Source organism: Bos mutus, chromosome 3 (genome assembly GCF_027580195.1).
Source record: "Bos mutus isolate GX-2022 chromosome 3, NWIPB_WYAK_1.1, whole genome shotgun sequence".
Classification (NCBI taxonomy): Eukaryota; Metazoa; Chordata; class Mammalia; order Artiodactyla; family Bovidae; genus Bos; species Bos mutus.
The window spans coordinates 1,943,336-1,960,837 of NC_091619.1; the positions used below are offsets into that span (position 1 = coordinate 1,943,336).

At 37.0% G+C, this 17,502-nt stretch overlaps 2 pseudogenes; one reads left to right on the top strand and one right to left on the bottom strand.

Moving 5' to 3' along the window:
* Positions 1-2,299: 2,299 nt before the first annotated feature.
* On the top strand, positions 2,300-3,554 carry LOC102271358 (E3 ubiquitin-protein ligase pellino homolog 1 pseudogene; annotated as a pseudogene).
* Positions 3,555-6,578: 3,024 nt separating this feature from the next.
* On the bottom strand, positions 6,579-13,095 carry LOC102271638 (olfactory receptor 6K3-like; annotated as a pseudogene).
* Between the last annotated feature and the right edge of the window lie 4,407 nt (positions 13,096-17,502).

Genomic DNA, 17,502 nt, shown 5'->3' on the forward strand with positions numbered 1-17,502 from the left:
GAAGGCAATGGCACCCCACTCCAGTACTCTTGCCTGGAAAATCCCATGGGCGGAGGAGCCTGGTAGGCTGCATGCAGTCCATGGGGTTGCGAAGACTCGGACACGACTGAGCGACTTCACTTTCACTTTTCACTTTCATGCATTGGAGAAGGAAATGGCAACCCACTCCAGTGTTCTTGCCTGGAGAATCCCAGGGACCGGGGAGCCTAGTGGGCTGCCGTCTATGGGGTCGCACGGAGTCGGACATGACTGAAGTGACTTAGCAGCAGCAGCGGCAGCTTTCAAAAACACAAGAAATAGGACGATGTCAAAAGAGCCTTACTGACATGTTAATTATTGTGAACAAATTAATGAATAGAAAATAGATCCATTTTCATGAAAATATGTAAGTTAGAAGTATGCCATACTAAAGAAGATGGAAGAGTCCCAAGTATTATCCAACAATATACACAGGGTTTTCCTTCAAATTGTTTCTATTAATTCTGCCGAACTCTATAGTTCCCCCTTTTCAGCACAAAATATATTAAAGATTTGTATGTATTTCTTGTCTACTACTTCCTTCTACTCATTCTTTTTTAAATTCCCATAATTCCTTCTTACTTCATGGCTATAAAGAAATAGCTCCAGAGTAGTTAGTCCATATTTATCATACTGTGAATGCTCACAAAATTGTTTTCATGACTCAATATAAATGAGGCAAAAGCTCAGATATTTAATATTAGCTTGCAGCATATCAGTAAATACTATTGATAAATTTAGGTTAGTGTACAACTCGTATGTGTGTGCAGGCAGACAAGAGCAGGATATCATGTGATAATACAACTTATTGAAATGTTTTGGTTTTTTGGACAACATATTATTAAAGTTCAATTTTAATTATGTGGATATTCACAAGAACTCTAATTCAAAAAATATTTTAATGATAAATAATTCATGTAAAAAGTGCACAAATTATAAATGCATATTTCAATAAATTTTTACTCTGTGAAAATACTTGTCTGACTCTACAAAAATCAAGTATTAATTCTGCTATCACTTATGTCCATTTTGTTAATCTGTTTTTTAAGCTTCTACGTGATTGTGAATTTCTCCTTTGCTAATTTTGATTCTGTCAATTTTTGTCTTATAAACTGTAAGCCTATATTTTTTTGAAACATAGATAATACAATGTATTCCATTTTAGTTAGAAACATTTATTTTGTCTGGTTTTGTTTTAAGATAACTTCTTCTATCATAACTACTGTAGAAATTTTACAGTTTCCTCAAGGTATTAGTCTCTTTATTCCTGGAATTTCAGTTTCATTAATATTTCATTTCTTTAGTTTCCATGTAACCTATTTTGCAGGACATTGTATCTTTCTTCTTTAAATTTTATGATATTTTCTCAAGTCAAAACTCTAGATTAGTTTTCTAGTGTTCAATTTTTAAATTTCTTCCATTGAATATTATTACTGAACATTAATCTAGTTAGCTTTTATCACTAACAGTACCATAACAAACTAGCACATGTCATACATTAAAAGACCTTTATAATTTATAGATTTAAATTTGGAATACTTAAAATTATTTCTGTAATTCTTTCTTAGGGCAGCTTATGGTTAAATATTTGCTATTATTAACAGAATATGCCCATTTTTAATGTACATTAACCTCTCTCCAACCATCACTCCATACCTGAAAATGCAGATTCCAGTGTAGTATTCTCATAAACACACACATATGCCTAAATGCCACACACTATTACATACACAGAGGCATATACACAGTGTGCTGCTGGGGAGTGAAATGGGGACATACGTGCCTTTAAAATAAACAAACAAAATACAGAGATATTAAAAACTGATTGCTTACATTTCCAAAATCATTTTTCTCAACTAATCAAGAAGCAGAGGTGCTTCTTGTGATCTCCTGTGGTCAAGTGCACAAAAGTTTTGTGTGATACAGAATGAATCATATTTTCTGAATTTTAAGGCTTTATGAAATTTCCTGGCTAGAAATGTACTGTATTTTGCAAATAAACTTTCCTTGGTTTTCTCCATTTGGTTTGTTTAAGAACCTTTTGGAAAATATAAATTTTCTAAATTGGGGCACACAGAGGGGCTAAGAGAGTGGTGTATTCAGACAGGGCTTGGAGGATCCATGACCCACTCTGCCTCCTTGTACTACCTTGCTCTATACAGCATTTCTATTTGTTTTCTTTAAAGACGTATCCTTTTTAGGAAGCTAGTAGATGAAAAAATGTAAAAGTATCCTAGGGCTCATGATCAGTGAACAAAGATTAGAAAAACACAGCCAAATCATGTTATACCCTGATCAAAAAAATCATCCATCCAAAGCACCAACAAAATATGGTGAACTCATTGCCTTAGCGTGCAAAGACTGTCTCCCAAATGGTGATAAAGGAAGAAGGAAAAGTCTATTTGCTTTGTTTTTAAGATATAAAGCAAATAGAATGAAGCCCAGCACTGTAGTTATGGCTTGTTCTCCTTAAGTTACAAAGGAAATAAGCCACAAAGACCAGTATAGCATAGCACTGGGTCCAGGCAGCAGTAACTGAATATGCTCATGATAGCAACATTAATGTTTCAGATTGGTCAGTTGACTGAAAGTCTCATTAATTTTGTAATAACTGATATAGTTCCAGGAGTAAAAGTATTGATAATTCTGATACACAGTCAGTACAAAGCACTATATCAAGATTTGCTTTTAGAATTATATGTGAATATAATTTCCCTTTACATCACAGATATATGCTTCAGGATTTGACTCATCAAAAAACATCTTTCTGGGGAAGAAGAGTGGCATTTTGAAGGTGTCAGATGGGCAGATGAATGGCTTGACCGCTAATGGCTGTTTTGTTATGCATCCACATAATGGGTTCACAGAAGATTCTAGCACTGAAATATGGAGATAAGTATCAATGTGTTGAAATGCATTCAGCTTTGTATAATACCAAATTAGCTCAGCAGAGAGGAAAAATGGTGGAAATTGAAATCAATAAGCTATAAGCTGTCTTGTTAATTCAACTCTGCAGTATAACATCACTGTGGCATACTCCAGAAGGCCTCTTCTGCCTCCTGTAGTGAAAAATTCAGTTTTAAGACAGAAAATCAATTCAGTGTTACCTCAGAACCCTATAGAATTCAAAACACTAGCATTTCCTAGTATGAAGAGGAAAGACATCAATGAAAACAGCCATGGGTATTTCTAAACTGTAGCCATGTGTGTTGTTACCATAATGGGAGAAACAGAAAAACATGATGGAAAAGATTATAAATGTCCCATGTGTAAGTCTGTTGGTTCCTACATCCTTCTGTGACTTGGATTTGAAGCTACATTTTGTGTGGATCCTGGTCCTCCAACTTACGTATGTAGCACATGTGGTTATGGAAGTTCAGAAAAAATAATCCTCCAATGGGCCCCAGATCCCACTTCTTCATGGTTCTCATGTTGCTTATGCAGCCTGGCCCTTTTGTGTCCATTGGTTGGTTGGAGAACAAGGCTACATTAGCATTATTGCTCAAGGACCTTTAACAGGCAGTTTTCCAATATGATAGGTTTCCAATCTGTTATCTACATCACATTTTCTTTGACTCTAGCTATTGGCATCAAGAAGAATAATTTGTAAAACTTTATAATAGATGGCAGCAATTTCCAAGCAAAAATATGAGAAACTTAGCAAAGAATTTTTGAAAGTACCAGACTTCTGAATTCTGAGTTTTGACAATCTATTTTGACAAGAAAAGGCAAAATTAAGTTGATAAAGTTAACTTGATGCCTTAATTTTAGTATTTTTTAATTGTACATCCTTAATGTTGAAAAATTGCTTTGTTTAAGTGAGGCTGCTACTGGTTCAAGCTAATTGGTTTGCAGTTTATGGTAAACATTGTAAAATATGTATATTAACTTTTTTCCTATTAATATTTATATGTATTATGGAAGATGCCTTCGAAATTTCTAGATAGAGTAGCATAACAATGGTGTCATATCCTGGGCACATTCACAAATAGTGGTTTAGTGAACACAGTTCAAGAATTTGTCATGCTAGGAAGAAGGATTAGAGAGCTTCTCTCCTCACCTCCATCAAATAATGGTATTTAGTAGATTAGAATACATTATGAAGCCAAATTTGTATTAACTACCATTGTGCATAACGTGTTTGTTTTTAATCATTGAAAATAATCAGGAAATATTTTTCCTTGATATTTCTACTAAATTTCTACTAAAATAGAAATTTAAAGTTAAGAAATATTTTATACACCCCTTTGAATATGCAATTATCTAATTTTCTTCCATGAAAACTGTTTTTAGAATCAGCAGCATTTGGCAAATTTATTTTTTCAGACATAATCTACATTTCATCTGTTCACTGTTTTTAGGAATAAAATTATTTCTATAAGAAAAGCATAAATTTACAAAAAAGGAGAGTGACAATTTGCTTTTAAAAAGGAAATGCTTCATTAATTAGCCTATATTTGTCCTTATCCAGGTGATAGGAAATCTAGATAAAAAGGATCGAATGACAACAGTGCCTTCTTTGGTTAACCTAGCAGACTAGCTTTAACTGTGGGCTTGAATCCTGAAGAGAGTTGTCATGGTAACTCAAGTAAATGGTGGCAAATGGGCATCAGTGGCAGCAGTGTGGAAGGACAGACTTCCACAGTCTGTTTGTTCTCTAATATCAATGAGTTCATTGCTTTCAGAGCAAGAAAAATTTCTTCTCCCTGCTCTTTTATAAAATGTGTCTTTTCTTAAATTCCTCTATTCACAGAGTATATAGTATTCTCGGAAAATCTGAGAAAGTCAATTACTTTTTTAAAAAATAATTTTGTTTATATACTGTTCTGGGACTTCATTGATGAGTGGACTTTTCTCTAGTTTCAGTGAGATGGGGCTACACTCTAGTTGCAATATGTGGGCTTCTCATTGCTTCCCTTGCTTCAGAACATGAAATCTAGAGCAAGCAGGCTTCAATAGTTGCAGTGCGTGTGACTCTACAATTCTATGATTCCACACTCTAGTTTTCTTATGGACATGTCTAACAATATTGAGAATTTAGTCTTACTAAATATATATGCTTATTGTAATAAACAAGTTATAACTAAAAATCACAGTGTAATTTACTTCTGAAAGTACTATTTTTGCTTTTTTCTTAGCTATGTGCTTCTGGACAAACCTAAGCAGGTAATGGGAATACCAGACCACCTAACCTGCCTACTGAGAAATCTGTATGCAGGTCAGAAGCAAGCTAGAACTGGACATGAAACAACAGACTGGTTCCAAATCAGGAAAGGAGCATGTCAAGGCTGTATATTGCCACCCTGCTTATTTAACTTATATGCAGAGTACATCATGTGAAATGCCAGATTGGATGAAGCACAAGCTGGAATCAAGATTGCTGGGAGAAGTATCTATAACCTCAGATATGCAGATGACACCAACGTTATGGCAGAAAGTAAAAAAGATTTAAAGAGCCTCTTGATGAAACTGAAAGAGGGGAGTGAAAAAGTTGGCTTAAAACTCAACATCCAGAAAACTAAGATCATGGCATCAGGTCCCATCACTTCATTGCAAATAGATGGGGAAACAATGGAAACAGTTACAGACTTTATTTTTGGGGCTCCAAAATCATTGCAGATGATGACTGCAGCCATGAAATTAAAAAGATGCTTGCTCCCTGGAAGAAAACTATGACCAACCTAGACAGCATATTACAAAGCAGAGACATTACTTTACCAACAAAGGTCTGTCATGTTTTTGCCAGTAGTCATGTATGGATGTGAGAGTTGGACTATAAAGAAAGCTGAGCGCCGAAGAATTGATGCTTTTGAACTGTGGTGTTGGAGAAGACTCTTGAGAGTCCCTTGGACTGCAAGGAGATCCAATCAGTCCATCCTAAAGGGAATCAGTCCTGAATATTCATTGGAAGGACTGATGTTGAAGCTGAAACTCCAATAGTTTGGCCATCTGATGCAAAGAACTGACCCACTGGAAAAAACTCTGATGCTGGGAAAGATTGAAGACAAGAGGAGAAGGGGAAGACAGAGGATGAGATGGTTGGATAGCATCAGTGATGCAATGGACTTGAGTTTGAGTAGGCTCTGGGAGTTGGTGATGAACAAAGAAGACTATCATGCTGCAGTCCATAAGGTCACAAAGAGTCAGACACAACTGAGTGACTGAACTGAACTGAACTGAATCAAGTAATACATAATTCATAATTATATAGAAAATATGCCAAAGGTCTATTTCCTGAATAAAGACATAATGCCTTGAAGCACTTGGCCAGCTTCTGAAGTGTAATTCTAACCCTCTAAAGTGGTGAGAAATTTTTCCTTTACTTGTAACTTTTCAGAAGAAAATCTTTAAGCTCCATAATAAAATTCTTGATGAAATACCCATCAAATTTCATAGCGATGGCAGAACATAAATGTGTTTTCCCAATAAAATAATAATAAAATAAAATAATCAGGATAGCAGACAGATGGCTCAATGTGACAAAAATTAGAGAGAGAATAATTTCATATTTTAATCTGTTAGAGAAATATTAAGAGTGAAAGGCAATCTGTGGCTCAGAGTTAACCTCCAGATGTGTTCGACACTCTTTGAATACAGAAGAGTTTTCTAATTGCATCCTTCATGTCCTTTTTTCTCAGACTATAGATGATAGGACTGAAGATTGGGGGAAGAAGAGTAAACATCAGTGCAACAGCTGTGTCCAAAACAGGTGAATAAGGGGTATTGAAACACAAGTACATGAGGGACACGCTGTCAAAAAATATCAGGAAAACTGTGATACGGCCTGCATAGGTACCAAAAGCCTTCTGTTGACTTTCAGCAGAAGAAATTTTCAGGATCATGGTGACAACTCTTATATAGGACAGGGCAATGATTAAGACAGTAATGGTGATGGCCGCAGCAAGGACCACATCCTCAATCAGAATCATGGATGTGTCTGTGCAGGCCAGGCTCAGAACTGGGACAAAGTCACAGAAGATTTGATGGACTTTACTGGGACCACAGAAAGGCTATGTTGAAATCATTACAATCTGAGGAAGCAGGATGAGGAAGCCAAAGATGCAGGAGCCTGCAGAAAGCTGAGCACAAAGATGGGTAGTCATGATCATTTGATAGCGAAGAGGGTTGCAGATTGCAACATATCTGTCAATGGCCATGGTGTTAGCAAGATTTCCTCTGAATTTCTTGGTAAATGGAAGAAATATATTTGCAAGAGGCAGCCATTAATAGAGAACGTCTTTTATTTCACTGATGAGATTGTAGAGCATCTTGGGAATGATGGCTGTGGTACACCAGATTCCAGAAAGGGAAAGATACTGATGAAATTATACATGGGATTGTGGAGCCAGGCATCCAGCCTTACTGCAAAAAGATCAATAGATTTCCAATGACAGTAAAAATATAGATGAAAAGTAAAGGAAAGAAGTACAGAAGACTACCTTCCTGGATCTGAGGAAAGCAAGTGATGACAAATTCAGTCACTGCTAATAGGTTTCCACATCTCCATATCCCCAGTAGAACTACCTGTGAATAAAGGAAAGGGTACACACCAGCTCAAGGAGATCAAACCAGTCAGTCCTAAGGGAAATCAACCCTGAAGGACTGATGCTGAAGCTGAAGCTTCAATACTTTGGCCACCTGATGCAAAGAGTTGACTCATTGGAAAAGACCCTGATGCTAGGAAAGACTGAAGGCCAGAGAAGGGGACTACAGAGGATGAGATGGTTGGATGGCATCACCAACTCAATGAACATGAGTTTGAACAAACTCTGGGAGATGGTGAAGGACAGGAAGCCTGGCATGCTGCAGTCCATGGGGTCACAAAGACTTGGACACAACTTAGTGACTGAACAGTGAACAACATACCAGCTCACAAGGAAGAATATTTAGTGTATTGATAAATAACTTGAATGAATAAGAAGAAGTAACTTGAAAGTTTTATGTTTTTCCCTAACTTTATAAAAAGTGACCAACATTCTGTATTTTTTTTTCACTTACTCCTCCAGAGTCACTATTGCAGAAATAGATTTTCCCAAATGTTTTTAGTGGTTAAAAAAAAAAAAAAAAACAGTTAAAAGTATTTTTAGCTTAACTTCTAATATAAGTGTTTGTATTTAAAAGTTATGCACAGGGACTTCCCTGGTGGTCAGGTAGAAAAGACTTCACCTTCCAATACAGGGGCTGTGTGTTCTACCCTGGTTGAGGCACTAGGATCCCACATGCCTCTTAGCCAAAACATAAAACAGAAACAATGTTTTAATGAATTCAATAAAGACTTTAAAATGTAAAACAAAAACTATGTGCATGTACTATATTATGATGGACAGGGCACGGCAACCAACTCCAGCATTCTTGCCTGGGGAATCTCATGGACAGAGAAGCCTGGGGAGCTACATACAGCCTACAGGGTCTCAAAGATTCATACATGACTGAGTGACTAACACACACACATGCACACATGATCTAACAATACATAATATCTTAAAGTAAGAAGCATGAGTAAAAATAAACATAACAGAAGTACTATTATTTTCTTTTTCCACCCGTGGGCCATCTTGCACATTTCTCTTTGGAGATCTCTGTTCTAGGGCATGTAGACCTGGAGTCTACATTGAAATCTCAGTTAAATTTGTTATTATCTATGTGTCTTTTGGGAAATTGCTTGATCTGTCTGTCTCAAATATTCATCTGCAAAATGAGATTAATGATAGTACCCTTTCATAGGTATACTTAGGATTAAGTTAATGACTACAAAAGACTTAAAACATGCTTAACAGGCAGCTTAGTGAAAGGGTTCAGTTCAGTTCAGTCACTCAGCGTGTCCAACTTTTTGTGACCACATGAATCGCAGCACGCCAGACCTCCCTGTCCATCACCAACTCCCGGAGTTCACCCAGACTCACATCCATCGAGTCAGTGATGCTATCCAGACATCTCATCCTCTGTCGTCCCCTTCTCCTCCTGCCCTCAATCCCTCCCAGCATCAGAGTCTTTTCCAATGAGTCAACTCTTCCTATGAGGTGGCCAAAGTACTGGAGTTTCAGCTTTAGCACCATTCCTTCCAAAGAAATCCCAGGGTTGATCTCCTTCAGAAAGGACTGGTTGGATCTCCTTGCAGTTCAAGGGACTCTCAAGAGTCTTCTCCAATACCACAGTTCAAAAGCATCAATTCTTTAGTGCTCAGCCTTCTTCACAGTCCAACTCTCACATCCACACATGACCACAGGAAAAACCATAGCCTTGACTAGACGAACCTTTATTGGCAAAGTAATGTCTCTGCTTTTGAATATACTATCTAGGTTGATCATAACTTTCCTTCCAACGAGTCAGTGTCTTTTAATTTTATGGCTGCTGTCACCATCTGCAGTGATTTTGGAGCCCAAAAAAATAAAGTCTGACACTGTTTCCACTGTTTCCCCATCTATTTCCCATGAAGTGATGGGACCAGATGCCATGATCTTCGTTTTCTGAATGTTAAGCTTTAAGCCAACTGTTTCACTCTCCACTTTCACTTTCATCAAGAGGCTTTTTAGTTACTCTTCACTTTCTGCCATAAGGGTGGTGTCATCTGCATATCTGAGGTTATTGATATTTCTCCCAGCAATCTTGATTCCAGCTTGTGTTTCTTCCAGTCCAGCGTTTCTCCTGAGGTACTCTGCATATAAGTTAAATAAGCAGGGTGACAATATACAGCCTTGATGTACTCCTTTTCCTATTTGGAACCAGTCTGTTGTTCCATATCCAGTTCTAACTGTTGCTTCCTGACCTGCATACAAATTTCTCAAGAGGCAGATCAGGTGGTCTGGTATTCCCATCTCTTTCAGAATTTTCCACAGTTTATTGTGATCACACAGTCAAAGGCTTTGGCATAGTCAATAAAGCAGAAATAGATGTTTTTCTGGAACTCTCTTGCTTTTTCCCATGATCCAGTGGATGTTGGCAATTTGATCTCTGGTACCTCTGCCTTTTCTAAAGCCAGCTAGAACATCAGGAAGTTCATAGTTCACATATTGTTAAAGCCTGGCTTGGAGAATTTTGAGCATTACTTTATTAGTGTGTGAGATGAGTGCAATTTTGTGGTAGTTTGAGCATTCTTTGGCATTGCCTTTCTTTGGGATTGGAAGGAAAATTGACCTTTTCCAGTCCTGTGGCCACTGCTGAGTTTTCCAAATTTGCTGGCATATTGAGTGCAGCACTTTCACAGCATCATCTTTCAGGATTTGGAATAGCTCAACTGGAATTCCATCACCTCCACTGGCTTTGTTTGTAGTGATGCTTTCTAAGGCCCACTTGACTTCAAATTCCAGGCTGTCTGGCTCTAGGTCAGTGATCACACCACCGTGATTATCTGGGTCATGAAGATCTTTTTTGTACAGTTCTTCTGTGTATTCTTGCCATCTCTTCTTAATATCTTCTGCTTCTGTTAGGTCCATACCATTTCTGTCCTTTATCAAGCCCATCTTTTCATGAAATATTCCCTTGGTATCTCATTTTCTTGAAGAGATCTCTAGTCTTTCCCATTCTGTTGTTTTCCTCTATTTCTTTGCATTGATTGCTGAAGAAGGCTGTCTTATCTCTTCTTGCTATTCTTTGGAACTCTGCATTCAAATGTTTATATCTTTCCTTTTCTCCTTTGCTTTTTGCTTCTCTTCACAGCTATTTGTAAGGCCTCCCCAGACAGCCATTTTGCTTTTCTGCATTTCTTTTCCATGGGGATGGTCTTGATCCCTTTCTCCTGTACAATGTCACGACCTCAGTCCATAGTTCATCAGGCACTCTATCTATCAGATCTAGGCCCTTAAATCTATTTCTCACTTCCACTGTATAATCATAAGGGATTTGATTTAGGTCATACCTGAATGGTCTAGTGGTTTTCCCTACTTTCTTCAATTTAAGTCTGAATTTGGCAATAAGGAGTTCATGATCTGAGCCACAGTCAGCTCCTGGTCTTGTTTCTGCTGACTGTATAGAGCTTCTCCATCTTTGGCTGCAAAGAATATAATCAATCTGATTTCAGTGTTGACCATCTGGTGATGTCCATGTATAGAGTCTTCTCTTGAGTTGTTGGAAGAGGGTGTTTGTTATGACCAGTGCATTTTCTTGGCAAAACTCTATTAGTCTTTGCCCTGCTTCATTCTGTATTCCAAGGCCAAATTTGCCTGTTACTCTAGAAGTTTCTTGACTTCCTACTTTTGCATTCTAGTCCCCTATAATGAAAAGGACATCTATTTTGGGTATTAGTTCTAAAAGGTCTTGTAGGTCTTCGTAGAACCGTTCAACTTCAGCTTCTTCAGCATTACTGGTTGGGGCATAGACTTGGATTACTGTGATGAATGGTTTGCCTTGAAAACGAACAGAGATCATTCTGTCGTTTTTGAGATTGCATCCAAGTACTGCGTTTCAGACTCCTTTGTGACCATGATGACTACTCCATTTCTTCTGAGGGATTCCTGCCCGCAGTAGTAGATATAATGGTCATCTGAGTTAAATTCACCCATTCCAGTCCATTTTAGTTAACTGATTCCTAGAATGCCAACACTCACTCTTGCCATCTCTTGTTTGACCACTTCTAGTTTGCCTTGATTCATGGACCTGACATTCCAGGTTCCTATGCAATATTGCTCTTTACAGCATTGGACCTTGCTTCTATCACCAGTCACATCCACAGCTGGGTATTCTTTTTGCTTTGACTAAAGTCCAATTCATAACACTAAAGTCATTTTATTTTAACATTCTGCTTTGTGCTTCCTCTTCTACTAATCCATGAAGCTCATCTGACTGTGTTAAATAACACCCTGTCTGCTAATTACTAATAGAAACTAGCTCATAAGTTTCTGAGAATGGTTAAACATAATAAAAATAATAGTATAGCATAATACGATTCATATTGTGAATTCTGTATTACTGCATTGATTGTTCAATCACTCAGACATGTCCAACTCCTTGTGACCCCATGGACTGTAGCCCCCCCAGGCATTTCCTAGGCTTTCCTAGGCAAGAATACTGGAGGGTTTGCCATTTCCTCCTCCAGGGGTTCGTCCCAACCCTGGGATCGAACTCGCGTCTCTGGAGTCTCCTGCATAGGCAGGCTGATTCTTTACCGCTGCTGCTGCTGCTGCTGCTAAGTCGAGTCAGTCGTGCCCGATTATGTGCGACGCCATAGACAACAGCCCAGCAGGCTTCCCTGTCCCTGGGATTCTCCAGGCAAGAATTCATTTCCTCTTCCAGTGCCTGAAAGTGAAAAGTGAAAGTGAAGTCGTTCAGTCGTGTCCGACTCTTCGCGACCCCATGGACTGCAGCCTACCAGGCTCCTCGGTCCATGGGATTCTCCAGGCAAGAGTACTGGAGTGGGGTGCCATCGCCTTCTCCGTCTTTACCACTAGTGCCACCTGGGAAGGCCGTACTGTATTACATAGTGTTATGAATATTGTGTGCAAAGTCAGTAGTGTATTACATAGTACTGAGTCACTAATTAAGACTAGCACAAGTATATATTTCTCATTTAACGCTCAAAATGCTCTAATAAGATAGCATTATTAACCCCACTTTACAAATGAGAAAACCTAGCATAGACAAAGTAAATATATTTAAATGCTTAAAGTATGTTAGAAATGTACTAAACACTCCAAAATATTGGGCACCATTACATTGGAGTGTCCACATTATATTTATTGTATTACATAAGGATCATCATTATATTTATTGTATTACATATATTTATGGCATGACATAAGGCTCATTTATTGTATTACAACTTGGTTGTTTTACCTTCTCAAGCATGAGTTCCTCCTGAAAAGGGTTGACAAGCAAAATATGAGCTGGTGTCAAATAAATCAACTTGGAGCAAGGCCACCACGTGCAATTATGATTAAACCCACAGGACCGTCATGAATAATCTAGCAAAGAAAACTGAGGAACGTTTGGAAAGAAAAGTATGACAACTCAATTTTGATGAGAGTCACAATCAAGTCTGGACAAAGTAATCTTTCAAAAGATGGCATCATAAATGGAGTATTCTGTTTCACATATACCTCGGCCTAGTACTTCAGCAGGCAGAGTTTCTTCTAAACTTTCCATTGCCTCTCACCAAAATTCAAAGCCTCTAATTTTTTATATTCAATGTAATAATAATGCAATCTATAATAATCCATATTATATAATAATGCAATCTTCATGGAATAAGATTATTCTTTTCATGCACAGTGAGTGAATACCTTCTTTCCAAGCCTGAGTCTTCTGCACTTACCTCTACCAAAGACCACAGAAACTCTTCTATTTATCTGGGTCTCTTCATCCTTGATATCCTTTAAGTCCTTCAGAAGGCAGACTTGCAATTATATTTGCCAGTACCTCAGGGCATAACAGAAAGGGAAATGGGTTCCATAGGGGACTTCTGCCCTGCACTGCAGCAGACAGCATCACTTTCCCTCATGGGGTTAGTTATCAGAAAACTCCCCACTGTACTTTCCTCTCATTAGTTTACAGGTCAAAGTTTTCAATAAATATTTATTTCCTGATTGCACTCATCATCCTGACCATTGGAAGCTACTTTCTCCAGGCCTACGATCATTGTCCTTAGCTGTGCTACAGGGCACCTTGTAAAGAACAGTTTTGTTATAGTCCTGTTATTACATGAACAAAGAGATATAGAAAGTCTTGAATGAATATGCTGACACCAGTAAAACATCTTGAAAGATATATAAATAGAAAATAAGATAACTTTAAAATAATCATGCAATTAGGATTTTATACCAATATTGAAAGGAAGGAACAATGTTATTTTTTTTTTCTTATGCTACAAATGTATGTGAATCTCTCCAACCTTAAACAATTCTCTTTAGTCCTGTCAAATACAGTCAACATCTTATCCTTTTCATGAGATTATTGTGTATTTAATCTACTGCTCTGTTGAAAACTCAAAGTTACTTTTTTCCAAATGTAGTTGATTTTATCTTGTAATCTTCTTAAAAGATTACCTAATATGAGATTTTGGAAATATATTTTGGCATAGGAAGACATTCTTTCTCTGAAAGTTTTGTCTAACAATTCTTCTTGTGACTTGGAAGCTTATTTTCCTTGTCTATTTTCTTATATTTTTTCTTAAAGTTAAAAACTTTCAGTTGGCAAAATCGTTTTTTTAATAATTTAGCATAGGAAGAAACCATCTTTCTTTCTCAGATTTATTGAGGTATAATTTGTATAAAAAAAAAAAATCTGGGAAAGATTGAAGGCAAAAGAAGAGGGCAGCAGAGGATGAGATGGTTGGATACCATCACCGAATCAATGGACATGAATTTAAGCAAACTCCAGAAGATAGTGAAGGACAGGGAAGTTGCAGCTGGTGTGCTGCAGTCCATAGGGTCACAAAGACTTGATCACTATGAGTGACTGAACAACAAAAATTTGGATACAAAGAACCACACATATTTAATGTGTACAACTTGATGAGTTTGAATATATCGCAAACACCCTTGACGGCATCACAGTAAAGGTTATATGCATATCCAATACCATCTAGAAGTTCCTTATACCCCTTAGTTTGTAGTTTGCTTGTTATGGTTTTCTCTGTGTTACATGTGAAGAACACAATATGAGATTTACCCCTTAGAAATTTTGAAATGCCCAGTGTCATATTTTTAACTATAGGCACTATGTTATACAGCAGATTTATAGAACGTATTCATGTATCATGGTTGAAACTCTATACTTCCTGAACAACTCATTTCCCTCACCTCTCAGTTCACGGCAACCATAATAGTATTCTCTGCTTCTGTGGGTTTGACTATTTTATATACTTCATATAAGTGGAATCATACAGTGTTTTACTTTCTGTTGTTAGATTCATTTAGCTTAATATCTTCCAGATTTATTCACATTATTGCAAATGGCAGAGTTTCTCTCTTTTTAAAAAACTAAATAACACTCCATTGTGTATGTATACCACAATATTTAATCAGGTTATCTCACGATGTACACTTGGATTGCTTCCATTTCCTGGCTATTGTGGATAGTGCTTCAATAAACATAGGAGTGCAGATATCTCTCTGTGATCCTGACTTCAGTTCTTTCAGATGTATACCCTGAAGTGGGAATACTAGATCATATGGTACTTGAATTTTTAATTGTTTGGGAATCTCCATATTGTTTTCCGTATCTGTGGACCATTTTACATACCCACTATACAAGGGTTCCAATTTCTCTGTCACCTCACCAATATTTGTTATCTTTTGTTTTTTGGTTAATAGCCATCTTAACTGGTGTGAGAAGATATTTCATTGTAGTTTTGACTTGCATTTCCTTGATGGTTAATAAGTGCTAGTTGCTCAGTCACATCTGACTCTTTGTAACTTCATGCATGATAGCCCGCCAGGCTCCTTTGTCCATGGAATTCTCCAGGCAAGAATAGTGGAGTGGGTTGCCATTACCTTCTCCAGGAGATCTTTCTGACCCAGGGATCGAACACAAGTCTCCTGAAGCGCAGGCAGATTCTTTATCGTCTGAATCACCGTAATGTTTTAATGTTGAATTTTTTTTTTCATATACCTGTTAGCTAAGTGTATGTCTTATTTGAAGAAATATCTGTTCAAATCCTTTACCCATTTTAATTGAGTTATTTGAGGGGGTCCTTATATATTCTGGGGTTTCCCTGGTGGCTCAGACAGTAAAGAATCCACCTGCAATGTGGAGACCAGGATTTGATCCCTGGATTGGGAAGATTGCCTGGAGAAGGAAATGGCAACCCACTCCAGTGTTCTCCAGTATTCTTGCCTGGAGAATTCCATGAACAGAGGGGCCTGATGAGCTACAGTCCATGGGGTTGCAAAGAGTCGGGCATGACTGGGTGACTAACAAATGTTTTAGAAATTATCTCCTCCTCAGATATATGGTTTGCAAATGTTTCTCTCATTCTGTCAGTTGCCTTGTTGTTCTGTTGATTATTTCCTTTGCTGTACAGTAGTTTTTAGTTTGATGTAGTCCCACTTGTCTATTTTTTTTTCCTGCTTGTCTATTTTTGTTTTGTTGCCTGTGCTTTTGGTGTCATACATAAAAAGTCATTGCCAAAATTGATGCCAAAGGTATTTTCCTCTGTTTTCTTCTAGGAATTTTACAGTCCCAGGTCTTATGTGAAACAGTCTCTTCTGATCTGCTGATTCAGTTATTCTTTAGCTCAAAAATAATTTCCTTTAATTTCAATTATTATTTTTCTTCTACTTTGTTTCTTTATGGAATTTATATATTCATATGTATGGCAGAGGATGAGATCGTTGGATGGCATCACTGACTCAATAAACATAAATTTGAGCAAACTCCAGGAGACAGTGAAAGACAGGGAAGCTGCAGTCCATGGGGTCACAAAAAGTCAGACATAACTTAGCTACTGAACAACAATAACAACAATATATGGTTTGTAGAATAAGTGAATATATTCCCTATATATTTCTTTCCTTACATTTAATCTTAGGCTTTTCATCTTGGTCCTTTTTTCCTGGAATATGTCCTTTAGGCTTTCTTCTAAGTCATTATTTTCATTTTTTGTAGTATTCAATTTATTCAATATTTCTATTACATTCTATTTTTGTATTTTTCATTTGCCCACATTTTTACTAATAAATACTAATACTATTTTCACAAATTTCATTGAACATTTAAATAAAAATTATTTTACTTATTTTTTAAATTAGATTTATTCTGTTTCATTTGTTTCCAATCCTCAAATCTCTATCTCTATTTAATTATAGTAATTCTTCAAGTAATTACTGAGCCATGCATTAAACACATTTAATGGTCTTATAGCACTCAGTGTAGGGGAAGACATAAGTAATTTTTTTACAAAAGGATAATCTGGGTGTGTGGGTATATTTGTGTGTGTTCGTGTATGTGACTACATACACAGATACAAAACTAACTAGAGAAGAATGTGTCGACGATCTAATGGCTCATCACAAACATGGAAGCATCTGCCATGAAGTCTGACATCAGCTGTAGATGACTGTTTCTGTGCTGAGAAGTTGTATGTTTCTGGTTTTGTTTTAGCAGCTGGAGATTACTTGGGTATTTAATCACTTCTCTGGCTTGTGTATTTCAGACTTACTTTTCATACACTTCTCTGAACACAGCTCAAGGGACAGCTCCACTGTGATTCTATTTGATTCTGTTTCCTGTATCTGGAGCTTCCTAATGCACCATGACTTCTCAGCATCTGCTTTTTCAAGTTTTGATCATTTTTTTTTCATAGCTTATATGTAGAATTGTATCCATTTTCATCCCTAGATTCTTTTATCCTATTTCCTCTATCAATATCTGTTGATAAGTATGGTCTTCAATTGGACTTTGTATGTATGCATACTGGGGTAACAATTCAAGTTTAGGGATAAATTAAGGGCAATCTTTTTACAGTATTTATAGTATTTTGGTTTTATATTATTTTACTTTTTGTATGTTCTGATTTACTGTAGTTTTTATATATACAGCTTTGATCATTTC